Raw genomic sequence first — 27616 nt, 5'->3', positions numbered from 1 at the left:
GTAAACAGTCACACATATGCCTCCTTCAGCAGCCAAGAGATAGTCCAAAACCAATCTATTGCCCATTACTTTATGTGTCAGGGAATCCATTGATCCCTACAAGTTTTTGAAGTCATGAAACAGTCTTATTATGTGTTAGGGAGCTCAGTGATTCCTGAAGATTTTGAAGTCCTGCAACAGTCTCATCATGTCTCAGGGAATCCAATGATTTCTGAGGGTTTTCAACTCTTACAACAATCTTATCATGTCTAAAGGAATCCAATGATTCCTCAGGGTTGTGAAGACTTGCAACAATCTTATTATAATCTACTGGTTATCCTGACATCTAGGGGAGGGGGTGGAGGGAAGGAGGGGAAAAATCGGAACAAAAGGTTTGGCAATTGTCAATGCTGTAAAATTACCCATGCATATAACTTGTAAATAAAAAGCTATTAAAAAAAATCTTATATCTCAGGGAATCCAGTGATTCCTGCGGGCTTTCAAATCCTACAATAATCTTTTCATGTCTCAGGTATTCCAATGATTCCTGAGGGTTTTGAAGTCCTGCATCAGTTTCATTAACAATTTTTGATGTCCATGAATCAATTGCCATATCTGCCATGCTCTTTCAGTGGTGGGCACAATCAGCGATGGAAGCATCTGATGTTTCTTGGGTCTTCTCCTTCATTTCAAGGGTCTTCACCCTCTTTCTCCAATGGACAAGGCAAATACGGCTCCTTGGCCCCCATCTGATTCCTTCTTCATCTGTAGAGATACAAGCAAACCCTCTCCCCCAAGCAGTTAACCTATCTGGCCCCTTCCATCAACCACTTTCTGGATCTCTCCACATTACCTGGTAATATGGAGCTGCTCTCACTGGACATTGCCCTTCCAGTGGGTTATAAAACCTATCTGCTAGAGCCAGTGCATATTTATTAAAAATCAAGAAGTTAATATATAAAGAGCTAGATTTAGAAGTTCTCTAGGGTTACCTGTGGCACCCCCTTTCTTTTATTTTTGGAGGAACATCTTAATGTCTCTGTTTCTCTTCTCTACTATTGCCTGTCCTTGAGGAATAAAGAGTGTGTCAGTGGTGTATAAAATCTTATACTGTGCACAAAAGTGTGCAAAATATTTAGAAATATATGGAGGTCCATTATCTGTTATTATTGCTTGTGGCACGCCCATAATTGCAAATACTTGTATAAGGAACTCAGTGACCACTCGGGCTGTCTCTTTTGCTGCTGGTATTGCAAAAGTGAATCCTGAAAAGGTGTCTACTACAATGTGGATAAAAGACAGGTGACCAAAAGATTTATGATGGGTCACATTGACTGCCAAATTTCATTGGGTTTCAAACCATGAGGGTTCTTCCCTGGAAGGAGCGTAAGAGTGTGCAAAGGAAAGCAAGCTGTACAGGCTTTTACTATGCTCCTAGCTTCCTCTTTTGTTATCTCAAATTGCAAATGTAAAGCTCCAGCAGTCTGATGATATTTAGAATGAGATTCTTGGGCTGCCTTATATAAAGGAGTATTGGCTAACAGGGTTAGAAGGCTATATGCCTTTGAATTACCATCAAAAATAGGACCTGGAAGTCCATGATGTGAGTGGACATGCAAGATATAAATCTTACCTGGATGCTTTTTCACTTGCTCTTGAAGTTCCTTAAAGAGCTGATATATGTATTAGAAGCTACAAATTTTATTTTGGCTGTGGCAATTCTTTGTACCACACCTATTGAATAAACTGAATCAGATATTGTATTTATATCTCCTGGATATAAGTAAGAGCTAGAATGACTGCATACAATTCATTCTGCTGAGCAGACTGAAAAGGAGTTCGGACTACTCTCTTTATGGTTAACTCATGAGAGTATACAGCACAAATGTTCTGTTTGGATGTATCTGTAAAGATAGTTGGTCCTTTAAGAGGAACTTTAGGAATCTTTTCTTCAAGAATGCCTCACAATTATGTAATAGTTGGGTTATTGTTAATGGAGACCTATATGTAAAATTTGGAGCCGTGGGCATTAAATTTGGCACTCTGGGATGGTTTCACAGCATACATTAATTTGTGTATTAGTATAAAAGGTATATATCTTGTCAGGTCTTATCCCAGATAACTGCACTCCTCTCTTAATGAACTTTAATAAAATTCTAGCCACAAGCACTGGGTAAGGAGTAAGGTTTTGTTCTGGTTGTGATGGGAGGTTCACACACTCTATCACACTGTCTCCTTGATGAAGGACTGCTATGTGTGCTTCTTTTGTAGCAAAAACTGATGTTTCCAAGGATTTTTGAGTCACTCTTTCAACCACATTGGATAAAGCCAGTTGAACTTCTCTGAAAGCCTCTTGAGCTTCTGCTATAAGCTGGCATGGTGAGTTTAAAGCAATTTCTCCCCTTAAAATGTCATATAATGGTTGCAATTGATAAGTAGTCAAGCCTAACACTGAAAACATCCATCAAATATCTCCTATCAATTTCTGAAAATCATTTAAGTTGTTCAACTTCTCTGTTCTTAAGGAAAGTTTTTGTACTGTAGGTACCTTAGGGCATACTTCATATCCTAAATATTGAAAAGGAGCATGTCTTTTCATTTTTTTTTTTTTCTGGAGCAATATGCAATTTGTAGTTCCTTAGCATTTCTATGGTCTTTTGTAAATATGTTTCTAACATTTGCTCTTCAGGTACACAAGCCAAGATATCTCCATGTAATGTAATATCATTATATCATTACTTTTGGAAATGCTTTTCTTACTGGAGTAAGAGCAGCAGTAACATATATTTGACACATAGTAGGGCTATTTTTCATTCCCTGGGGCAAAATTGTCCATTCCTATATTTTATAAGGCTCAAATAAGTTAATGCTGGGCACTGAAAAGGCAAATGTTTTCATATCCTTATCTAGAGGGATAGAATAGAAATAATCCTTATTTTCTATAACCCAAAGAGGTAATACTCCAGGCAATTGAGTAGGAGATGGAATTCCAGCTTGAAGAGTTCCCATAGTTTCCATGTGTTCATTTACTTTTCTTAAATCAGTCAACATCCTCCATTTTCCAGATTTCTTTCTTACAACAAATACAGGAGAATTCCAGGGACTTAGAGAAAGTTATAAGTATCCTTGGTCAAGTTGCTCCTGTACTATACCTAATAAGGCCTGAATTTTATCACTAGCTAAGGGTCACTGTTCTATCTATACTGGTGTATCAGTTTTCCATTCAATAGGAACAGTTGAGAGTGGTGACAGGACTTCAACAGCAGCCCTGCCTAAAAAAAAATGAAATACTCATTTGTAATCCTAACTGTTGTAATATGCCTCTTCCCGACAGATTGATGTTTTTTTTTTTTTTTTCAAATATTAAAGGAGTAAAAACTCCTATTTCACCTTCAACTGTGATTCTCAAAAGTGTAGCACTAACTTCAGCTGCTATTGATCCTCCTACAGCAGACATATAAGACATATCAGCCTTAATCTTTGGTGAGTGACAAGGACAGTTGGTACCTCTAATGATTGTACAATCTGCACCTATGTCTACCAATTCTTCTAATGGTATGCCATTTATATAGATACTGAGCATAGGATGGTCAACTGTAACTGCTGCAGTCAAGAATATTCCTGTATTCTGTTGCTTGGAGTCAGAATCTGGGCAACTATCACCAGCTTGCCTATTAGGAGTCTGTTTCAGTAAACCTGATGCTACTACTTCTCCTGGCTGATAAATCAAACATTGTCTTTCTGTATTAGTGACTGGGACATTATCTACACATTCCCCAGTTTCTCACATCAGTATATGGATGAAGACCATTTTGTAAGTACTCCCAGGAGGTGAAAAGGTCAAGCCCACTGTGCCTAGAGGCAAGGGATCCATAAGCTGGTGAGGAATAGATTTCATCTCTCCAGGGGCTATCTCAGTAGTCCCAGATGCATACAACTCTATTCTCCCCAACTGTAATCCCTTTCTCCCATTAGGTTTCTTCCTGGCTGATTGAGTATGTAATCCCTTTCTCCCATCAGATTGCTTCTTGATTGACTGGTCATATCTGAATACTGAACTTCTAAAGACTCTCTGAATGTAGCATCGGCTGCCATCATGCCCCAAGTATTTTTTGTTTTGGGCCCCTCATCCCATTTCCCTGAATCAATCTACATTCTGATGCCTAATGGAAGCCTCTGTTGCATTTTGGACATGGGGTTTTGAGTCTTGTTCTCCAACCCTGTTTTCTCACTCTGTCTCTATGCCAACACTGAGCTTTCAAATGCCCTACTTTACCACATTGAAAGCATTGATGAGTCTCTCTGGAAGTCCCTTGCTAAAAGGGAAATTGTGTTCCCATGTTTAGATCTTGGGAAGTCTGCATCATACCCTGGGTATAAAATGTTTTTGTGCCCATTGTGGCACAGTTTCTTATGATCTCTTCTAAAGGAGCATCCTTGCAGAGTCCTAGTATAATTCTTTTACAAACCTCATTAGCATTTTCTTTAGCAAATTGGCTTATCATAATGTCTATTGCCGCATTTTCACCAATAGTTTGTAAGGGTTCATTTGGACCTTGTGCTATTTTTGTGAAGGCTTCTCCTCTGTCTTGTTTACCTGGAATATAGACTCATGCTTTTATAGCAGCAACAGCAATTTGCTCATATGCTGTTATGGAATAATTAATCTGTGCTGAAGTGTTCATAAGAATCTATAACTGTTAGTTGGTCATAGATGATTGGTGTATTAACTCCAGTTTTCCTATTTCGTTGGGCTTGTATCTTAAAGAGTTCATTATATTCAGAAAGCCACAAATTTTGTCGAGGTTCTAAGCATGTCCCTGTTATAGATTTCCAGGCTCTAGGGATTAAAATGTCATGTCAAATTCTGTAATAACATCTTAACATAAGATGATAGCCCTATAAAGAGTGCAAGCCTTTTTCAGATCTTTGATTATTTCTAGAATAAAAGGAGTGCATCTTCTCTTTTCTTGACCTGAAGAGTTAAGCTATTCAATCACAGGATAAATTCATATTCTCAATTCAGCTGTATTATGCCCTTCCAATTTGACTTTAATAGTGCTTTTTGAGTCATGGGGGGAGGTAATTGCTGGAGGGAGGGGTGGAGCTGCTGGTAATATCACTGCCCCTCCCACTCCTCTTCCTTCCTCCACCCAAGAAGGTGAAGTTGAATGGGGAGGTCAAGAGCCTGCTTCAGGGTAGCTGGAGTTGAACCTGAGCTGTGAGAGTAACAATTACCATACCTTTTAAGTTCACTTAACTCCTCATGTCTTTCAGAAATACTTTCATTACCCTCTCCCTTCTCTTCCTCTTTCTCCTCACGCTTCCTTATTTCACTGTTCTCCTTAGAACTTTTTTTTTTCTAGAACTTGCAGGATTCCTTAAAGCCAACTGTATTATTCTGTGTATATATAGAACATGTCCTTAGAAATTGAATCAGGACCAATATCATTGTTATATTCACATAGTTGATCTACTAGTTTCCAATTATCTGGTTTCTATTTCTTCTTTTTTGAAGAACCAAGGGGATGTGCATTCTAATGTTTCCAAGAGTCCACCAATCTGTTCTCAAGTTATAAGCAAACCTTGATTCTCACTTTATTATTCTAAGTATGCTTTCTATAGAGTTCCCTGGGCTGGGGGTGGGGGTGGTTGTGAGGGAGAATCTTTTCCGAATACCTGCCCCATTCCAGCTAGAAAAAGAAAGTTACTAGGTTAGCCCTTGACAAAGTTCCCTCTTTGTCTATGTTAATATTCACCCTATTTCCTGGACACAGGGACTTCTTCACTGAAATTAGGGTCCTTGATCCATGTTGATCACCAAATATAAATTATGGGTTAGCTTCATGCAGGGCCTCTGGATCAGCCAGAGTCAGGATAAATCCTTGGTCTTTAGAGAGAGAAGTGAAGGAGGCAGGCAAGCTGCCATATGGATAGCCAAAGATATATCCTGGATTCTGGAGTCCAGAGTCTCCAGCCTCTCTCCTTTTTATCCTACTGCCAAGTGACTCTGATTTCTCTTCCCTCAACCTCTAATCCTTGCCAAAGATTATCTCAACACTAAACATGTAGCAAGCACCAATGATGAGGAGAGCCATCAAATCACCATCTCATCTAAATATATATAAAGAGAGCCATTATCTCACATCAACTAGGTAATTAGCCTTAAGTGCTCAGCTGTCTGATTCAAGCATACCTTTTTGGAGTTTCAATGCTCTACAATATCTCATCTTTATTGTGCTATCAGTTTATTTTTAAAACTAAATTATGAAGATTTTTATTTCTATTATTTTCAGTAATGGGCTGAAGCTGAGTAGATGCACTGAGGTCCAGTCTGAGCACTTATGCCTAAATAGCAATTGGACAATAATCTATTAATATATGCTTAGAGAAAGAATGGCCCTGCCCACTCTCTATGCAAGTTTGATGTGTTGTATAGGAGATTGGATAGAGGATTAGGTGGGTGGAGTGTGAGAGCCAGAAGAACTGCTGGCTGGATTCCTGTGGAGATTGCTCTCACTTTGTATCGCCATTCCCCTTCACCTTGACAAAGAATAAAGATCAAGGACTTTCGTTTATCCTGACTTAGGCTGATTTTAAAATATCCTGGGTGCTAATCGCAGTCATCACAATTTTCATCTTATTGTATTTATTCCAGTATATTATTCCATTGTGCTCTTTTAAAAAGATATTTTGTTTTAAACTATTTGGCTAGCAGAATCATTTCCTTATTTTACGAGTAGTTTGATGTTTGAAATTTAAGATATCAGAGTAATTTTTGTGATTATATTTGTCAAGTAATTTTATATTTCCTATCCATGTAAAACTATTGAAGGAAAGATTGCAAAGCAAATTATTTTTGTGACAAAATCCAGTGAATACTGATAAGTTTAGTATCATCTAATATCCCATGATGTAGTTATTAATATGTCTGCTTTAAAAAAAAATGAAGGCTTCTTTTCTTTGTTTATGTCATATATATATATATATATATATATAACTTTAGACAAGAAATTTAATTTCCTGAACCTCAGTTGATTACCTGTAAAATTGAGTGATATAACTAGATAATATCTGAATTCCCTTCCAGTTCTTGATCTTTAGTTTTCTGCTTTGATTGTTGTTGAAATACTATTTTCTACTTCCCCTAGCGATTTTTCTCAAATCCTGAGTTCTTATCCCAGAAGTTGGCATTTTGGGGTTTATCAAACACTATATTACAATAGACATTGACTATTATATATCAAAGAGAACATTCTTTTTTTATTATAGCTTTTAATTTACAGGATATATGCATGGGTAATTTTTGAGCATTGATAAATGCAAAACCTTTTTTTCCAATTTTCCCCTCCTTCCCCTCCCCCAAATGGCAGACCAATACATGTAAAATATGTTAAATTATAAGTTAAATATAATATGTACAGTTATTTTGCTGTACAAAAAGAATAGGAATTTGAAGTTTACAATTAACTTGTGAAGGAAATAAAAACATGCAGACAGACAAAAATAGAGGGACTGGGAATTCTATGTAGTGGTTCATAGTCATCTCCCAGAGTTCCTTCTCTGGGTGTAGCTGATTCAATTCATTATTGCTCTGTTAGAATTGATTTGGTTCATTACATTGTTGAAGAGGGCCATGTCCATCAGAATTGATCATCATATAGTATTGTTGTTGAGGTATATAAATGATCTCCTGGTCCTCATTTCACTCAGCATCAGTCTATGCAAGTCTCTTCAGGCCTTTCTGAAATCATTTTGCTGGTCATTTCTTACACAACAATAATATTCCTTAATATTTATATACCATAATTTATTCAGCCATTCTCCAATTGATGGGCATCCACTCTGTTTCCAGTTTCTGGCCACTACAAAGAAGGCTGCCACAAACATTCTTGCACATTCATGTCTCTTTCCCTTCTTTAGCTGGATCAAAGTGTATGCACAGTTTGATAAATTTTTGAGCATAGTTCCATATCACTCTCCAGAATGGCTGGATTTATTCAAAATTCCACCAACAATGCATCAGTGTCCAATTTTCCCACATCTCCACAAACATTTGTCACTATCTTTTCTTGTCATCCTAGCCAGTCTGAAAGGTGTGCCGTCATATCTCAGAGTTGTCTTAATTTGCATTTCTCTGATTAATAATGACTTAGAGCATCTTTTCATATGGCTAGAAGTAGTTTCAATTCCTTCGTCTGAGAATTGTCTGTTCATATCCTTTGACTATTTATCAATTGGAGAATGGCTTGATTTCTTATAAATTAGAGTCAATTCTCTATATATTTTGGAAATGAGGCCTTATCAGAACCTTTGACTATAAAAATGTTCCCAGTTTATTGCTTTCCTTCTAATCTTGTCTGCATGACTTTTGTTTGTACAAAAAAAATTTCAATTTGATTATAATCAAAATTTTCTATTTTGTGATCAATAATGCTCTCAATTTCTTCTGGTCATAAATTCCTTCCTCTTCCACAGGTCTGAGAGGTAAACTATCCTATGTTCTAATTTATTTGTAATCTCATTTTTTATGCCTAGGTCATGAACCCATTTTGACTTTATCTTGTTGTACACTGTTAAGTATGGATCAATGCCTCGTTTCTGCCATACTACTTTCCAATTTTCCCAGCAGTTTTTGTCGAACAGTGTGTTCTTATCCCAAAAGCTGGGGTCTTTGGGTTTGTCAAACACTAGATTGTTAAAGTTATTGACTGTTTTGTCCTTTGAACATAACTTATTCCACTGATCAACTAGTCTTTTTCTTAGCCAATACCAAATGGTTTTGGTAACTGCTGCTTTAAAATATAATTTTAGATATGGTACAGCTAGGCCACTTTCATTTGATATTGCTTCATTGTCTATGCTATCCTTTAGCAAGATATAGTTTTTTCCTTATTTCTTTTAATTACTTCCATTTTTGCTTTTGCTTGATCCCTAGATAAGCATGGTTACCCCTGCTTTTTTGCCTTTACCTGAATCATAATAAATTCTGCTCCAGCCTATTACATTTACTCTGTATGTATCTCCCTGCTTTAAATATATTTCCTGTATACAACATATTATGGGGTTCTGACTTTTGATCCAATATGCTATCTGCCTCTGTTTTATGCAAGATTTGATGCCATTCATATTTATGGTTAAAATTACTAATTCTGTATTTCCTGCCATCTTATTATCCCCAGATTTTGCTTTTCTTTTTCTTGTCCCTCTTTATCCCCTGTCCCACTATTATGGGCCCCACTTGAGTCATGCAGATCTTTAGGATCCCTCCCACCCCCTTTGAATTTCTTCCCCTTTCTTCTACCCTTCCCTTATTACTCTTTTCCTCTCCCACTTTTTAATGAGCTGAGAAGTTTCTTTGTAAAAACAAATACTTCAATTGTTTTGTCTTTGAGCCAACTCTGATGAGAGTAAAGTTCATACAATGTTCCTCCTCCTCTCTAAATTCCCTCAGATATTATAGGTTTCTTTTGCTTCTTTGTGGGGTGTAGTTTCTCTCTTTTTATCTCCCCTTTTCCCTTTTTCTGACATTATCCCCTTTCTATTTTTATTTCCCTTTTTATGTTATATTAGTAAAATCAAATTATTCATGTACTCTTTATGTATATCCACAAAAGAAATACAGATCTAAAGATTTCTTTTTACCTTTTCCTGCTTATCTTGAATCTTGGTTGGAGATCAGATTTTTTGTTTAGTTCTAGTTTTTTCCTTAGAAACAAATGGAATTCATCTGTTTCTTTAAATGTCCATCTTCTTCCATGGAAGAAAATGCTCCGCTTAGCTGGGTAGTTTATTCTTGGCTGAATCCCCAGGCTCTTCAATCTTTTAACGTGGAAGCAGCTAGATCTTGAGTGATCATTATTGTGGCACCTCGGCATTTGAATTATTTTTTTCTGGCTGCTTGTAATATTTTTTTCTTTAGTCTGATAGTTCTGAAATTTAGCCACAATATTACTTGGGGTTTTTACTTTAGGGTCTTTTTCTGAAGGTCTTTGATGAATTCTTTCAATGCCTATTTTACCTGCTGATTCTATTATATCTGGGCAGTTCTCTTTGATGATTACCTGTAAAATATTATCTAGGTTTTTTTTTATCATAATTTTTGGGAAGTCCAATAATCCTCAGATTATCTCCCCTAGATCTATTTTCTATATCTGCTGTTTTTCCAAGTAAATATTTAACATTTTTCTAATTTTTCTTTTTTTTTTTTTTTTTTTTTTTGTTTGACTGTTTTTTTTTGTTTTTATAATTCATTTATTTTTCTTTTTTGGGAGTTCTTTGTCTTTACCAGTTCACAAATCTTACTTTCCTGGTAGTTCTTTACCTTTTCCAATTCACATTTCAGGAAGTTGTTACTCTCTTGCATAGCTTCTCTTTCCTTTCCCTATTTTTCTTCTAGCTCTATTTAGATTTTTTATAGTTTATTCTAGGAGAGCCTTGTGTGATGGGGACCGGGTTACATTCCCCTTTAGGGTATTTTCTGGAGACTGTTTGCTAATAGTCTCCTCGGGGTTGAAAACCTGCTCTCTTTCTGTATAGAAGCTATCAGTTGATCTTTTGATTTTTTTACTCATGTTTTTAAAGCCTGCAGGGTCTGCCTTCAGGGCAAGGAGGTTACCAGCTTCCTCTACAGAGCAGGGATAGCTATATTGACAATAGTTATCTGGCCAACGGGCTGCAAAGAGCAGCCGAGATGCAGGGGTTCTCTGAGAAAAGCTCCACACTGGAAGTGACTCACACCTGGGTCCCACAGGCTGAACTGCAGAAGTGCCCTGTGAGGAGCCCTACTGTGATGATTAGCAACTGCCTTGGGGCTAGAGGCTAAGCAGCAAAAGTGTCACTGCCCTTTACCCCAAATGCCCTCTTTGGGTATTAGCAGTTGCCTTACCCCTGATATCACTGGAAGTGTCTCTGCCTGGGGAGCACAGTTGTACTGAGGAAACTCTATTGCCCCCAGCTGAGCCCTGCACTGTGCATATTAGAGGCTGCTCCGGGATGTGCCCTTCTGCTATACAGATTTGTGACTACTGCAAAATTCCCTGCTGCAGAATACTGCACAGCTGTGTTGTGGCCTGTTCTAGTTCATTCACTTCCAGTTTTGGATGGGTATGGCCAGATCCTGTTAGGTTTTGAGTTTTTTAGAGTACCCTCACCTTTGGCTTTAATTTCTCTGCTGGTCTACTGCTTTGCAACCAAAGCAGAATAGCTCAATCTATGGTAGAGTCCTCTCTGTAAATTTTCCATAGATCACCTCTGCCCCTGTCTGCTTCAGACACTAGCCTCTTGTTCTATCCCAACTTGTGCTGCTCTACTCCCGCCTGCTCAGGAAAACCTTTTTTGGTGATCTTCCAGATTATCTTGGGCTGGTAAATTGTTGTACTTCCATCCAATCTTCATGAATTTTACCAGTCAAGCACTATTTTTGAGGCTGATTTTAATAATTAATAATGAGGATATGAGTGAAGCTCAGAAAGTCATGTGTGCCTTCTCTGCCATCTTGGCTGTGCTCCTCAAAGAGAATATTCTACAATAAACAGACAAAATCAATTTGAGTATGCTAGAGATACAATTAAAATAAATGATTTATCAGCAGCTACAATAAAGGACTGCAGGTCCTGGAATTTTATATATCAACACTCCATCAAGCTACACTTTTGTTGAAAAATATCATATGCAGCAAAACTAATTATAATATTGAATGAAAAAAAGTATATTCAACTAACTCACAGATTTCCAGGGCTTTGTCTCAATCAAATGTGAACTCAATAGAAAATTCAATATATAATAGCCAACATAAAAGATCAATTTCAAGGTGCACAACAAGGGCTGATTATTTATGTTTTTTCACATGGAAATGTAAATCATATATTTAAGATTTACATTTGTAATTGAGTAATTCAAAAGAAAGATTGGGACGGAGTTGAATTCAAAAACACAATTGTCTAGAAATAGTAAAAATAATAATTGTGCTATGTAAATGAGGTGCAAAAAAACTGACAGAGGGCTTAGAGGAGAGGAAAGGGTTTGTAGTTCTAAAAATCTAGTCATATTTGGAATGGAGTAAATAGGAAAATATGCACATACATTTATATATATATATATATATGTGTATATATGCATATATACATATATACATACATATATCTGAAAACATACACATATCCAAAACCACACACATATACATACATGTATACATGTACACACACCATCATACATCATGAAGGGTATATTATTACCAATAGCATTCAATACTACACCAGAAATGTTAGTTTTACTATAAAAGAAGAAAACAAAAATTGGAGAAATTAGAGTAGGCAATGAGGAAACACAACTATCATTCTTTGCAGATGATATGATGGTATACTTAGAGGATTCTAGAGAATAAACTGAAAATATACTGGAAACAATTAACAAAGTTGCAGGATATATAATAAGCCCATATAAATCAGTGGCATTTCTATGTATTACCAACAAAGCCCAGTAGTAAGAGATAGAAAGAGAAATTATTTTAAAATGTCAGGTAGCAATATAACATATTTGGGAGGATATCTGCCAAGACAAATCTGGGAATTACAAGAACAGAACTATGAAACAGTTTTTGCACAAAATCAAATCTAAACAATAGAAAAAATATCAATTGTAGATAGGTAGATAGAACTAACATAAAGAAATGACAACTCCACAAAAATTAGTTTATTTATTCAGTGCCAAACAACTAAAAGTGTGAATTATTTAGTTTATGCAGCTAGAAAAAAATAACAATTCATATGGAAGAACAATAAAAAATATCAAGGTAATTAATGCAAAAAAAAATCAAAGGATGATGGCCTAGCCATATAAGATCTACAACTATGTTATAATACATCACTCATCAAAACCATTTATTACTTGCCAAGAAAAAGAGTAATAGATCAGTGGAATAGATTAGATACACATGACACAAATACATGTTTGTAATAGATCTTTTTGTGGTGGTAAGGAATTGGAAATTGAGTGAGTTTCCATCAATTCTGGAATGGCAATGACTAAAGCAGTTATGGTATATGAAAGTAATGGAATACTATAGTTTTATAAGAAATGATGCAAAGGCTGATTACAGAAAAGCATGGAAAATTTACATGAACTAATGATAAGTGAGGTGAACAGAGTCAGTAGAATATCCATTGTACACAGCAACAGCAAGATTATATGAACAACTATGATTTCTTACTTCTTCTTAACGGTGATCCAAGACAAATTCTAGGGCTTCAGATGGAATTGCTATCTGCATCCAGAGAAAGAACTATGAAGATTAAATGTGTATCAAATATTATTTCCACCATTTTTGGCTACTTCTTAGAAGAGAGGGAGAAATAATTTGAAACTCAAAATTTTATAATAATGAATATTGAAAACTATCTTTACATGTAATTGAAAAAATGATATTCAGAAATAAAAAAGCATAAATATTTCTTAATTAAGTAAATTTAAAGTGATGTTGAAGCTACAGACAGAGATGTCTGAAACTTAATTAAAACAATTAAATTTGAATTAAAAACAGTATTTTTGACTGCATATACTAGTGTATCTTTATAGAATTCTTTGATATTTACCAAAGTTGTTGTATCAATTTTATTAGCTCTTCAGTAGTAAAATATGTTGTTTTCCTTCAGAGCAACGGGAATTTCTAATTTGCAAAGTGGAAGTTTACACTTCTAAGTGATTAAAATCTACTTTAAATCGTTAGTTCCTAATTTCATCCTATAAAATATCTGTTTTGGTGCCAAAGACACTGACTTTTACCAATTTGCTTTCTAAAATTTTCAGTATTTTATTTTAATATCCAAAAGTCATATTCACCTTTTAAGTTTATCTTTTGTAATATGAGCATCCTCCACTTTAAGTGAGCATATAATTAACTCCTATACTTTCCTAAAATAACATAATTTTGTTTAAATTTTCCTTAGTAATTTTTATTCTAATTTATTATATAATTCTGTGTCTGTTGAGGAGGCTTATTTAGAATCATTCAAAAAAAGGAATTTAATTCATCAGGCTATTTCTGCAGGAACTCAGTTTTGTAGAAGATCATTACTGTAGGAGACCATTTTTGCAAAAACAGGGAAGTTAATTACAGCCAATTTCCTGTTATCCTGCACAGAGTTGCATCCACATTTCTCTTTCTTCTTTATTAAATGGACTTTTAAAAACACCATTTAAAAGAATAAACCTACAAAATCAATTGATTCAATTGATTATTATTTTATAATTTCTTCTAGATTGTAATAGATTGTAAGCTTTTTGAGATCAAATACTTTCTTACTTATCTTTTTTATGACTTTCAACATTTATCACAAAATCATATATTTTAGATAGTCATTAAATATATATTATATTTTATAATTTAAACTGAAAGATGGATTTTATGGGGGCAAATATAACTCAATTACATAAGAAACATTTTAACATTTGGGAAAAATAAAAAATCTCTACTTTTACCCAATAAAGTTACCTGAATTAATAGAAGCTAGACTCTGAAACAGCTGTAGAATCCATCAGTATCTCTCCTGAAAATCCAATGCACACAAGTTATGAAAATAGTTAGAGATACATATGTGTACATAAACTGTGATGTTATATAGGGTTAAGCATTTAATGTCTGATAATTATAAATTACCATTGATTGCTTTAAAAGATGATCATTATTATTATAACTAATATTCTTTTGTTTATTCAATTTCTACCTAGTTTGAAATTTGACCATGCAAATACTCCTTTAATTAAGATAGCTTATGAACCCTCTACCTCACAATAGCCAGTTCCCTGAGTTGTTATACCAAATGTATCAATTACTTGGTAGTCAAGCAAATGGAACTGAGTCTCTCTGAACTTGCTAACTAGAATTCAAATAAACTTTCATTGCTAATCTTATGATTCGTGCCTTCCTAATTTGGCAAGGCCTGTCAAAATTTGTACTTCGTTAACTTATTGTATGAGAAACTAAAGTCATTTCCAGGTGACCATCAGACAATATATGGAAATATTCTGGAAAAAATAAAATAAAAAGAAAACTGGAAGACAACTTGCTACCTTATTCAGTTTTTTTTTTTTTTTTTTTTTTTTTTTTTTTTTTTTTTTTTTTTTTTTTTTTCTGAAGCAGTTAGGTGTTACAGTGTCTGTACTTTATGAAATGTTAACTTAGTAGAACTACTCAGGGATAAATTAGTTCTTCTCATTCCTAATCCATTACTCATTTCATTGTGCCACACTAGAAATAAAATTTGAATAAAAGAAACATACATAGTTTGGATGAATATAATAAATGTTGTGCTTCTGATCTGGCATTTGATCTTTGATACACAATTTAATATGCCATATGATATGTAGTTCATTTCAATAGTTCAAATTTTAAGAAGAATATAGGTCTTTTTAAAGGTTGTCTATGAAATTATATACTTCTATAAATCTTGTGATTACCACACTAAGGTTAGATGTATTTAGACCAATGTATGTTTCTCTTGGAGGGAAATGAGAAAAAGTAGAGAAGGAAATGTATATTACCGAATCATCATCTCTATTTCATTTTTATTCACTTCACAGTTAATATGTTTACTTTCAAAATAAACAACAAAAAGAACTCAAATATTTTGATTTAAAAAGATTTAACTTGGCATCAGATTTATGGTATTTTGCCTCGATGTCTCCACTTTGACAGTTAATAGCCACAATGACTTGTGTTTAGCTCACCATTTCTATTTTATTGTGTTTAAAGACTTCTTCTTTCCCACATTTTTCTTTCTACTAATTAGTATTTAAAATGCTTCCTTCAGGCTTATTCATTTGGTAGTAACTGCTAAAGTTTTAAATCATATAAAAACTGGTAGTTCATTGGAACAGTTCAAATTGCAAACATTGAATATAAAATAAAGGGCCAATTAGAAGATGAGTGAGTTTAAATGATTCTTTAATATTATATAAAGAAATGAAAATAACTTGATTTATTGAAGAGAAATGTAGAAAATATATACTTCAGTAAAGTCTCTTGGTTCGGATCAGCCCTGACTTGAATAGTAGTGTGCAATTGTAATTAGTGGGCTAATGAGGCTCAGATTTTTAAAGACTATTTCATAATGTGCTGTATGCACTATTTAAGCCATTCATCATAATTTTGCTTAATAGTATTTAAGAAAATTGCTGATTTGTTACCGGCCAATAGAAACTTGGCTTGCTTAATTTTAATGCCATCATTTTAAGAAGACAGAAGTCATTCTTATCTAGGAGAGGGTAGAGTGATGAACCTAAAACAAAAGGGAACTTGCTCAGGAAATTAACAACAGTATTAAGAATGAGCTTAGTCCTACTTTTTTTGGCTGCAGAAATAATTTTCAGATTAAATATAAAAACTATCTTTGAAGGGACAGCTAGGTGACACAGTAGTTAGAGCACTAGATGTAGAGTTAAGAGGACTTGAGACACTTTATACTTACTACCTGTGTGACCCTGGACACACAATGCCTCACAAAACAAACAAACAACAAAAAAGAAATGCTTTTGGAAAATAAAGTGCTATTTCATTTTTTAAAATAATATTTCATCCAAATGTTTTGTTTTAGTATAGTCTATTTTTCTCAATGTAGCTCTTCCAGCAACCCAAAGAATGAACATTTCTAACAAAAAAGAAAACAATTCAATAAAACACCAACATATTTTAAAAGTTTGATATTATCTGTAATCTTTCACACTTGTAGTTTCCTACCTCTGTAAAAGAAAATAGTGTGGTCTCTTGTCATATTTCTTTTGTGTAACAATTTTAATAGAATTCACAGGAAGTAGAAAAGAATATAACTGCATGATAAAATTATGGAAGATTAATTGAAACTTAGAAGATTTCTTAGTACTGACATTTCACAATAGTCTTAAAATAGTTTGAGCTTTTCTAGGTTCATATAATGAATTGGTGACATGAAATCAATAATACTCATAAAAACTGAAAGTGTTGTTTATGGAATATTGAAGAACATGAACTATATGGACTATGTATATTATCTTCTCATCTCATAATCCTAATGGCATTCTGTTTTTTCATGTAACAATCACTTCTTTTGGTCATTCCCTATTTACCTTCAGTCCTTTGCTTCATTATTTTGGTAGTGAGATAGAAAGCCCATTAAAATTCTATATTGTCTACCATAGTATTTTGATATATGGATAAATTAAATATGCTAATAAATTAACATTAAAAATGATTGCAACTCTCCATGAAACATGATAGACATATCTATTTTTGTTCATTATTTTTTCTAATATCAAACTTTGTATCTATTTCTACAAAATAGAAATTATAGTGATATATGAAAAATAAGAGTAATTAAGACATAAAACCCACCCTAGGACTGAGTTGAAATTTTAAAACTGTTCTAAATGAAAGCCAGATGATAAGACAGCTGAAGTATCATTTTGAAATATATAATTTACCTCAAGTGGAATTTTTCATGTTTGCTTAAATTCCTAAAAATACACAATTTCATCAGAATTGAAACTTCCTGCAATAATATTAAATTGTAATCCTTCAAGAATTTAGTATACTTTTGATGAGGTGCCATGTTTAAAAAAAACACACACTGCCTGATGGCTATTGAGGGACTTTTTTGAACTTTTAAAATTAGTTGTCTGATAATAAATACATAGCTCATTGTCAAATTCGTATGTGAAACCTGTACATTTGAGTAGGACCTGCCAGTCTTGTCGTTTGGCTCATATAGACTGCAAAAGGCTATTATAAAGCTCTATGTACTGATTAGATGTCAGAGTAAATATTTAAAGACATTTTGTTTTCTTCAGAACTTCAAGATGTCCTATAATCTCATGCTTATATATAGCAATAAAACAAAATGGCTGAATTTTAAAGATATGTTCTGTGACATTATTTATCTTTTGTACTTTCAGATTCCTTGCTATTCCTGATTTACAGAGAAAATTTAGACTAGTTCCTTCAGATGATTATTCTGTCTCACCATTGTATCTCTTTCTAATTACTCTTCTGCTCATACAATCTTAGCTTCTCAAGGATGATAAAGGGCTTTAACTTTTACATTATATTTTGAGGAGTTGAACAGTAGGAATTACATAAACTTATATTTATCAGGCTACTAAAATTTGAGCTAAAATAGAAAATAAAAACTGATAACTTGTTTTACGTCGTTCCCAATTGCCAATGTGACTAGCAGCACATGTGCAAAACTTCTAACACTTTTTTCCTCATAATAAGACATATATCTGTAAATTAGTTTAGAAGTCACCTTATTCAACATTCACACTGCATACATATTTCTTGGAGGAGTATATAATTCAAAGTGACATTGTTTATCAAAAGTTTCCAAAGAAAGACATTGTTTTATGAATCACATTGGGAGAAGAAAATCAGAGCAAAAAGAAAAAAAAAATGGGAGAGATTAAAAAAAAAAAAGAAAAAAGTAAACATAATGTGTGTTAATTTACATTTCATCCTCTTAGGTTTTTTTTCTTTTTTTTCTGGATGCAGATGGCATTTTGTGTCCAAAGTCTATTGGAATAAAATTTTATCACTAAATTACAGAATAGAACCAAACCCTTCCTAGTTGATCATAGTACACTCTTGCTATTATTGTGTACAATGTATGCCTATTTATGCTTCTTTCACTCAGCATCAGCTGATTTAATCTTTCCAGGACTATCTATAATCAACTTGTTCATCATTTTCTAAATAACAATAATATTTCATTAACTTCATATACTACAATTTGTTTAGTCATTTCAAAATTAATGGGCATCCACTCTTTTCCAAATCTTTGCCACCACAAAAAATAGCCATCATCTCTTTCATTTTTCATGTTTGTGATTTGTTTTTTGTTTTTCTTTTCTTTATTTGATCAAATTAAACCAAGTTTTATCCATTTTGTTAGTTTTTTTCATAAAATTTAGCTTTGTTTATTAGTTTAATAAAATAAAAATAAGAAAATTCTTGATCTTTTCTATGAATTTCAGGATTTAGGATTTGATATAAAATTGGGGGTCTTTCGTTTGTTCTTTTTTCTAGACTGTTAAGTTGTATGATTAAGTTTCATTGATCTTCTCTTTCTCTATTTTATTTATGTAGATATTTAGAGAGATAAAATTTCCCCTAAATACTGCTTTGGCTACATCCTCTAGGTCTGGGTATGTTGTTTCATTATTGTTATTTTCTTGTATGAAACAATAGATTGTTTCTATGATTTGTTGTGTGCATCACACATTCATTAGAATTAGCTTTTTAAATTCCCATTGGTTTTTAGTGTATCTTTCCCTAATCCTTCAGTGAATATACTTTTATTGCATTGTAGTCTTAAAAGGAAGCATTTACTAAAGCTCCATTTTTGCATTTGATTATGAAATTCTTATGCCCTAATACAAGGTCAATTTTTGTGATGATGCCATGTATTGCCTGAGAAAAGGATGTATTCCTTTCTATCCCTATTAAATTTTCTCCAGAAATCTATTATATCAATGTTTTCTAGGATTATGTGAAGCTCCCTTGTTTCTTTCTTGTTTGTCTTGTAGTTAGGTTTGTCTAATGCTGAAAAGGGAAAGTTGCTGTCCCTCTCTGTCATAGTTTTGCTGTATATTTCTTCTTGTAATTGGCTTAAAATTTTCTCTAGGTACTTGCTTGATCTACCACTTGTTGAATACATAGTTAGAATTGTTACTACTACACTATTTATGGTATCCTTTATCAAGATATACTTTCCCAACTTATCTTTTTAATAAGATCTATTTTTACTATTGCTTTATTTTAGATCAGAATTACTACTCCTGCTTTTTTTATTTCAACTGAAGCATGACAAATTCTATTCCAGCCTTTAACCTTTATTCTATATGTGTGTTTCTCTGTGTCAAATGTGTTTCTTGTAAGCAACATATTATAGGATTCTATTTTAATTCACTCTGCTATTTCTTTCTGTTTTATGGGAGAGTTCATCCCTTTCATATATTCACAGCTAAGATTACCACCTCTGTATTTCCCTCCATCCTATTTTCTCCTCAGTATATACTTTTGTTCTCTCTTTCCACCCCCTTCTTAGTTGTGTGTGTGTGTGTTTTTTAACCCACCCACCCACTACCTTATCTTTTATCAATTCTTTCCTCCTTGTCTTAACTTTTCCCCTAGTATTTCTGCCCTCCCTTCTATACTGTCCCTCCTTTTACTTTTCCTGTCTCCTTCTACTTCTTTGTAGGATTAGATAAATGTCTATACCCCACTGAATGATTAAATTATTCCCTTTTAAAGTCAAAATTGATGAGATCAAGGTTCATATAATGCTCATCCCCCTTCCTTCCTTACCACCATTGTAAGAGTACTTTTGGACTTCTTCATGTGAAATAATTGTCCCATTATACCTCCCTTTTCCTCTTTTTCCCAGTAGAGTCTCATCCTTTAATGTCTGTTTTTTTTTTTTTAATGTCACCACATTAGGAACCATTCACAACCACATCTTCAGTCCTCAGTACATATAATGCCCCCCTCTGTCTGCCTCAGTGATAGATACTGTTGGCAAGAGTTAGATTTTGTTTTCCTGTCTAGAGATAGAAACAGTTTAACCTTAAAATGCATATTTTCTCCTGTTTACATATTTATGGTTATCTCCCATCCTGTGTTTGTAGATTAAATTTTCTGTTGAGCATATCTTTTGTTGGTAATTATTTGTGGGTTTTTTCAGTCAAGCACTAATTCCGATGCCTTGTCATGAAAAAAATATTCTGAGAGGTAGACAGAGCTTAAATTGATGTGTGTGTCCTCTGCACCATCTTGGCTGTAAGTCCCAAATTTGAATAACTTAAGTAGAAATATGGAATGCACAAATTTAGATATTGTTCATAACAACTATTTGTGTCTGATCTGTGGCAGAATGTTCCTAATTTCTTTTGGTATGATCAGCCACAGTTAGAAATATTAATATGATTTTAACATAGTGATGTCTTGCCATGTAGGTTGTATATTTAAAATATAATGCAAACAACTTAGTCTTATGGTTTGTTACTACTTATTTTTTATAAACTAATCTGAATAATATCATTTAAGCCTTATCATTAAAATAAATTATTTCTGTCATAATATTGATTAAATGGTAAGTGCATGAAGGAGGGGGGAAATGAATATGACTTCAACAAAAACAAATAAAATTTTATAGTATACTTTTTATCAATTGAATTATGAAATCTGCTAAAAGTCACAATACACAAAATAATTAATTAAGATTATTTATAGGAAAACAAATTGAAAATTACTATATGTAGAATTCATTTTTATCATTGTCATTATTTTAATTCAGTTATTTTTGTGATTTGTGAATATATGTAATATGTGAATGTTCTCAAGATCAACATTAATTTGTTAATAAACATAGTTCTCTAAATGTCATTCGGGCAGGGCCTTTTGTTTTTGCCATGTTAGCTATTTTTGCATCAAAATTTAAATAAATACAGACTAAAGAAAGAAATCAACTATACCAAGACACTGTACAATTAGGAATATCTTGATTTCCTATCATTCCAGGACATTTTTGTAAAGATATTAATTCCATACAATTTGAATAGATTGCCTTCTTTTTTAAATTTTGGTGCTAACATTAAAGATATTAATGGAGAGAATATCTTCTATACATCAAATTCCCCAAACACATTAAGAATTTTTCTGATTGAGAAATAATTTGTGAATTAATTGTGCTTTGTTACAGAGATTTCTATCCAAAGAAAACAGATTCCAAAATTTAGCTTATATTGCAACCATCAAATTTATTGCTTTAACAAAACCAAATAAAAGGACCCACAACTATTTACTGTGGTAATTTAGAAATATTTTTGCTACTATTTTTCTCAAGATGAAAATATTATTCTTAGGATTTCCTGGAAACTATTATGAGCTGGATTTTTAAAAGTTATGAATCAATATGGGCAAATAAGTAATTTCACAGAGTCAGATAGGTGCTTGAAAATATAAGGGGAATGGAAAAAAGGCACTCAGATAAACCAGTGCAATTTTGACCAATGTCATGAAATTTTGATTGTAAAAGAGGTCAGCTTGTCAATGGAACTATTGATACTGGTTCCTACTTTATTTTTGAGAACCCAGAACAATTATTTTCATTTGACTATCTCAACTGACATTAATAAAAAATATAAGCTTTAGCTTTTTCCCTTCTGTTTCAATTGCAAAATATTTTAAATGTCAGGAGAATCATGATTTTTGAATAGGCATATAAATCACTTTACTACACATTTTGCTGTTTAAGTATTTTAAATGCCTTTGTTGGAGAAGCATTTTGAATGAAAGAAAAAACCTTGTCTATTCTAAGGGCTAAAGTTTTCCTTAAGGGAAAAATGGACTTGGAACATTTCATTTATTATCTTAAAGACATACTAGAGCAAATACTAGCATTATTAATAACAAAAAAAATAGAAAAAAATTAAAGGTTTTTTTTTTTTTTTTTTTTTTTTTTCCTGAGGCATTTGGGGTTATATGACTTTTCCAGGGTTACACATCTAGGGAGTGTTAAGTGGCTGAGGCCATATTTGAACTCAGGTCCTTCTGACTTCAGGGTTGGTGACTCTATCCACTGAGCCATATTTAAAGGCATATTAGAGATTTTTAGAGTGGAACATATTTGAAATATTAGTTAAGATTTCCTAATGGGATTGCTGAAATGGTTCTCATTTTCCTATTTTAAAAATGCTAGTGTCACAGCTTATTATCCAGAGTTAACAAACGATAATAGTGTTCACCATTCAGATATTTCTAACAAGTTTTAAGATTTCTCTTATACTTAAGTTTTCAGACATATTTCAGTGATCAGAATCACAAAAGCAATCAAAGATGAAAGGGTATTCTTAAATAGTTTGGTCCAATCCAGAGATAAATAGGAATCCCTTTTAAAATTGTAACAATAAAATCTATTTGTATATCTATTCCCCTCAAACATACACATATACATGCACTGACACATACATATTGTGACAAAGTTTATAAAGCCTTCAATATATTTTATATATTTTTTTCAAATGAGAACACTCCTAGGAACAAAACATCTACCCAGAAGTTTATACAAATAGGAAATTCCATCTCCTACATTTGCTGTGTAAAATATCTCATGACATTTCCCTTTCCCCCTTCCATTCTTATTTTGATTCTAAACACAGATACTGCACTCCTTACCTTCTTTACCCCAGTAATTCTTCTATTCATCTCTGACTCCCTACTCTTCATCTTGCTGATTTTCCTATTTTTTCTATCCTATGCTATGTCACAGCACAGGGATGCTACTAACAATGACTTTGATTTGAGCTACTCCTTGAGCCTGCTGCTTAGCCAATAGAAGAAATGAGGGGAAGAAAGATACTTAATCCTGTTTATAAGAGGAGGAAGAGGAGGATGAAGTCTTTTTGGCACCCCAGATTAGAAAATTTTTTAAAAAGAGAAAACCTGACTCAAATAATTGATAGCTCCATTTCTTACTCCAGGAGTGCAGATCTCATAAATCCATATTTTCTTTGCTATTCTGGTTCATTTTCATATATTATTCAGTAAATATCTAGAAAATTATTGAGAAATCTGCCTCTGACTCTTCTAATATTTTGTGGATATTATATTTTCAAAATGTCCATTTGTTACTCCATATGTTAATGACATATGTCATTAGTGGTTTATTAGATATCCTACATATATATATATATATATATATATATATATGTGTGTGTGTGTGTGTGTATGTACGAATTTTCAAACATTATATAGGGCCCCAGTATTCATAACTGAACAACATCTCCACCATATATTCCCAGAAAACATAGACAAAAGAATACAAAAGAACAACTGTGATGGGAAATATGCACAATCTTGTATTTAAATAGATTATTCTTTCTAAAAAAAAAAAGGTTTTGGTATATTCTATGTCAATATTCGTTCTTTCAACCTACTGTTAGATTATATATGTGTATATAAATATAAATATAATTTTTATTTTGTTGTATTTATATTGTATTTTATCAATCTTGTACTTAGTGGTATGTTAATAAATGTTTATCAATTAGCTCTCTGGTGGGAAAAAAAAAGTTTATTGCAGTTATAAGTTTAATCTTCATTATGAACATTTTTTCTTTTACTTATGTAAGTCTAGACAATTAGCAAATAAAACAAGCCCTAATTTGTAGCTTTTAATTTCAGTGTGAAAATACTTATAAATTTGACAGCGCTCACAAGTTGGTATGAGCTGACTCCAGCATACTTGTGAAATCACTTCACACATGCCTTTTGATAACATTTGAATTCTATATATTAGTCACTCCTTATAACACAATAGTAGTTTCTCATATACATATCAATCATACCAATTTTTCAGCTTTTCCACAATTATCAGTATAGGATGTGCTTATAATAAATATCATTGTTTTGAATATTAGAATTGACAGATTTTTAATATTAATTCAATTCAATATGAATTTTAAGAACTTACTAATTGTCAGTACTGTTGGGAACACAATATATAACTTTGCTTTTCCTCTGTTAGACCCTTTATTCTCTTCTTGTGAGAGGCTGATGGTGATTCAAGGAGACTGAGAGGCAGTTGCTCTTCTCTGACCTACTCACTGAGAGGCTGTTGTGTTGTCTGACATCTCTCCTCTTTCCTCTGGCTCCAATTTATTTTCCCAGTCCACAAGCTACATCTGTGTCAGGAAAGGCTGTTTTGTTCACAGATATGGAGGCTCTCAGAGAATTGATGTGCCCCTTACAGTGCACTTAGGCATGGTTCTTAACAAATACTGTTTCCCTAGATGCTAGGGAATTTTCAGAATGCTTAATTTATCCAGGAGCTCACATGCTTATGTTAAAATCAATAAGTCAACAAGTATTTATTAATCACATACTATGTACTAGCAACTGTTAAATGCTAAAAATAAAAAATAAGGTTGGGAAAAAACAAAAAAAACATGGTCTTTTGTAAAGTCCTGGCTAGCTCCCTGGAGGACTTGGGATCAGCCAGAGTGAGGATAAGTAAAAGTCCTTGGTCTTTAGGGGGAAAAGTTAAAAAAGGAGGCAAACTGCTAGAACTTTTGCCAAAGATCTCTTTTTGATTCTGGAGTCGAGAATCTCCACCTTTCTCCTCCTTGTCCTGCTGCTAAATGAATCTCTGGCCTCCATCACCCCACTCTCTAATCTTTGCCTACAATTATCTTAACCCCAAACATTGAGCCAGCATCAAACAGTATGAAGATTAATTTTTCCAAACATATGCTAATAGAGTCATTGTCTTATATTGAATAGGTAATTAGCCTTAAGTGCTTGGTTGTCTGATTCAAACATACCTTTCTCAGAGTTTCATCCCTTTACAATATTTGCTCTCAATGAACTGCTGCAGTTATTGCTACTGGTCTTAATGTTGTGATTGTTTTTTCTTATTGTTGTCACTGCCAATTGCCTTCTGAGAACAAAAAGTTAAATGTAAGATGATTAAATAAAATCATATGAAAAAATTTGTAATTTTGCTTACATTATTTTATATTATTTTCCATAATAGTTGTACCTATGCACAGGTTTACCAATAGTGAATTAATGTCCCTTTTTAAAAAAATCCCTAATAACAACAGATTTTAATCATCTTTTACTATTTTTATGATTATTTTCTCCACTGATGCAAACTGTTACTCATCTATATCTTAAACTGAGGAATGTGTTTTGAAAACTGCAGTGGATGGAAATTCATCATACTGAAAGCAACCTGATATTAAACCTTTTTAGAACTTAGTAAGACTGATCTTAAAACAGCAGGTATATATACTCTATCATTAAACTTTACTGAAAATTTCCCAGTTTGGAAAAATCTCCCATACTACTTATTCTGATGGAATAACCTTTGAGAAATTAGGAGCAATCCAATGCTTCAAAGATGCTTTGGAATAGGATTTAGCAGAGGAATAAAAGCAACACAATATCTAAATCATGTGAATATCAATCTTTGATCATTATATTAATAAACCATATATTAAATAATAAATGAGCTTTCATTTTAATTGTCTACATGGGTAAAATTAAGTGGAAAGATGAAACAATTAGGCAAGAAGTTTAGGGTCCTGAATTGTCATGATTGGCTGTCTACAATATTTTAATTCAATAGATCATTGTTCAGACCTCCAGTTTAACTTACTTATGCAGGAAAATCAATATATTCAGATTAATTACCAATAGATTACTAAATTTAATTAATGATTTTATATTGACAACCATTACATTGATTTCATGTGAGTTAATTATCAAAGTTATTTCACAGGATTTTTATTTAATTAGAAAGAGCATTTTTTTTTTTTGCCTTTGAAATAAATTCAATTTTCTTATTCTCTTCCTCCCTCCCTCCCTCCCTTTTCCTCTCTCCCTCTCTCTCTCCCTTCCTCTCTCTTTCTCTTTTTCCCTCCTTCCTTCCCTCCCTCTTTTCCTCCTTCCCTTCCTTCCTCTCTCCTATCTTCCTCTCTCTCCTTCTCTCTTTCTCTCTCTCTGTCCCTCCCTTCCTCCCTTTCTCCCTTCCTCCCTTCCTCCTTCCTATCTCTCCTTCTCCCTCCCTCCCTCCCCTCCTCTCTCTGACTTTGTCTCTCCTTGATTTTCATGTGTACCCAGCTACCCAATTAGTCCTCAATTATTTGGCTGCAATATAATATGCCTGAAATTTTTCCATCTGCTTTATTTGTTAACTGATTGAATGATTATTGCTGCCTGACTTGGCATCCTCTCTTTTCCTGCCAAACTGGCATAATATAGACTAGTATAGGACCCAATTCCTACTCAAAACAGATTCTGACATTTCCTATATTCTTATGTATATGTCTATTTTCCTCTTTTTTGAAACATTTGCCAAACTCAACCAATAATTTCTCCTTTTTTGCTTCCATTTCTGATTTTTATTATCATTTTTTATCTTCTCCCCTCAACCTGAGAAACCAATCATGAATTTCATTCATTTTCATCTACATAGGGACAGTACGTTGTTCATTTTTATTTGCTGTGATCAAATATTGAGCTCATACTTCTTCACTTCATGATAATTCTCTCAACACAATTTACTTCAATAAAGACTTATCAGTTGCCTGTTATATGCAAGACATCATTCTAAGCAATGTTTTAGAATTTTGGAAAGATATTTCAATACTCAGGAACTCATATATTTCATAGTATACTTTTACAAATGAAATTTAGGAGAAATAGACCCTGTATGAAATAAAAAATTATAGCATAAAAAAGAAATACACAGAGATGTTAATAATAATAATAGTAATAACTAATTTTATGCATTACTTTATGACATGTAAATCACTTTATAAATATTATCTCTTTTTTATCCTTAAAAATTTCTGGGAAGTAGTTGCTGTTATTATAACCACTTCACAAAAGAAGAAATTTAGCCTAAAACTGTCTGAGGCATATAAATGTTTCCCAAAGATTTATTTCTTTTTTGATAGCTTTGTCATTGACATGAGGTGCAACCTCAGAGAAAATTTGCATTTTCTAATTATCAGTAATTTTATTCCATATATCCTTCGCCATCCCCATCTAACTCTTAAACATATCCAATTACTGTTTATATTAGCTATTCAGATGAGTACC

General features: G+C 33.1%; 1 long non-coding RNA gene across 1 annotated transcript; it reads right to left on the bottom strand.

Moving 5' to 3' along the window:
- Nucleotides 1–14081: 14081 nt before the first annotated feature.
- LOC116420619 lies at nt 14082–25693 on the bottom strand. The gene is made up of 2 exons (XR_004230990.1): nt 25330–25693; nt 14082–14525 (listed from the first exon to the last, which is right to left on the bottom strand). It is a non-coding gene; the product is annotated as an uncharacterized LOC116420619 (long non-coding RNA).
- Nucleotides 25694–27616: the final 1923 nt, after the last annotated feature.

This window comes from Sarcophilus harrisii, chromosome 1 (genome assembly GCF_902635505.1).
Source record: "Sarcophilus harrisii chromosome 1, mSarHar1.11, whole genome shotgun sequence".
Lineage (NCBI taxonomy): Eukaryota > Metazoa > Chordata > Mammalia > Dasyuromorphia > Dasyuridae > Sarcophilus > Sarcophilus harrisii.
The sequence above is the reverse complement of the archived record's forward strand: the minus strand, read 5'-3'. Positions and strand labels throughout refer to the sequence as shown.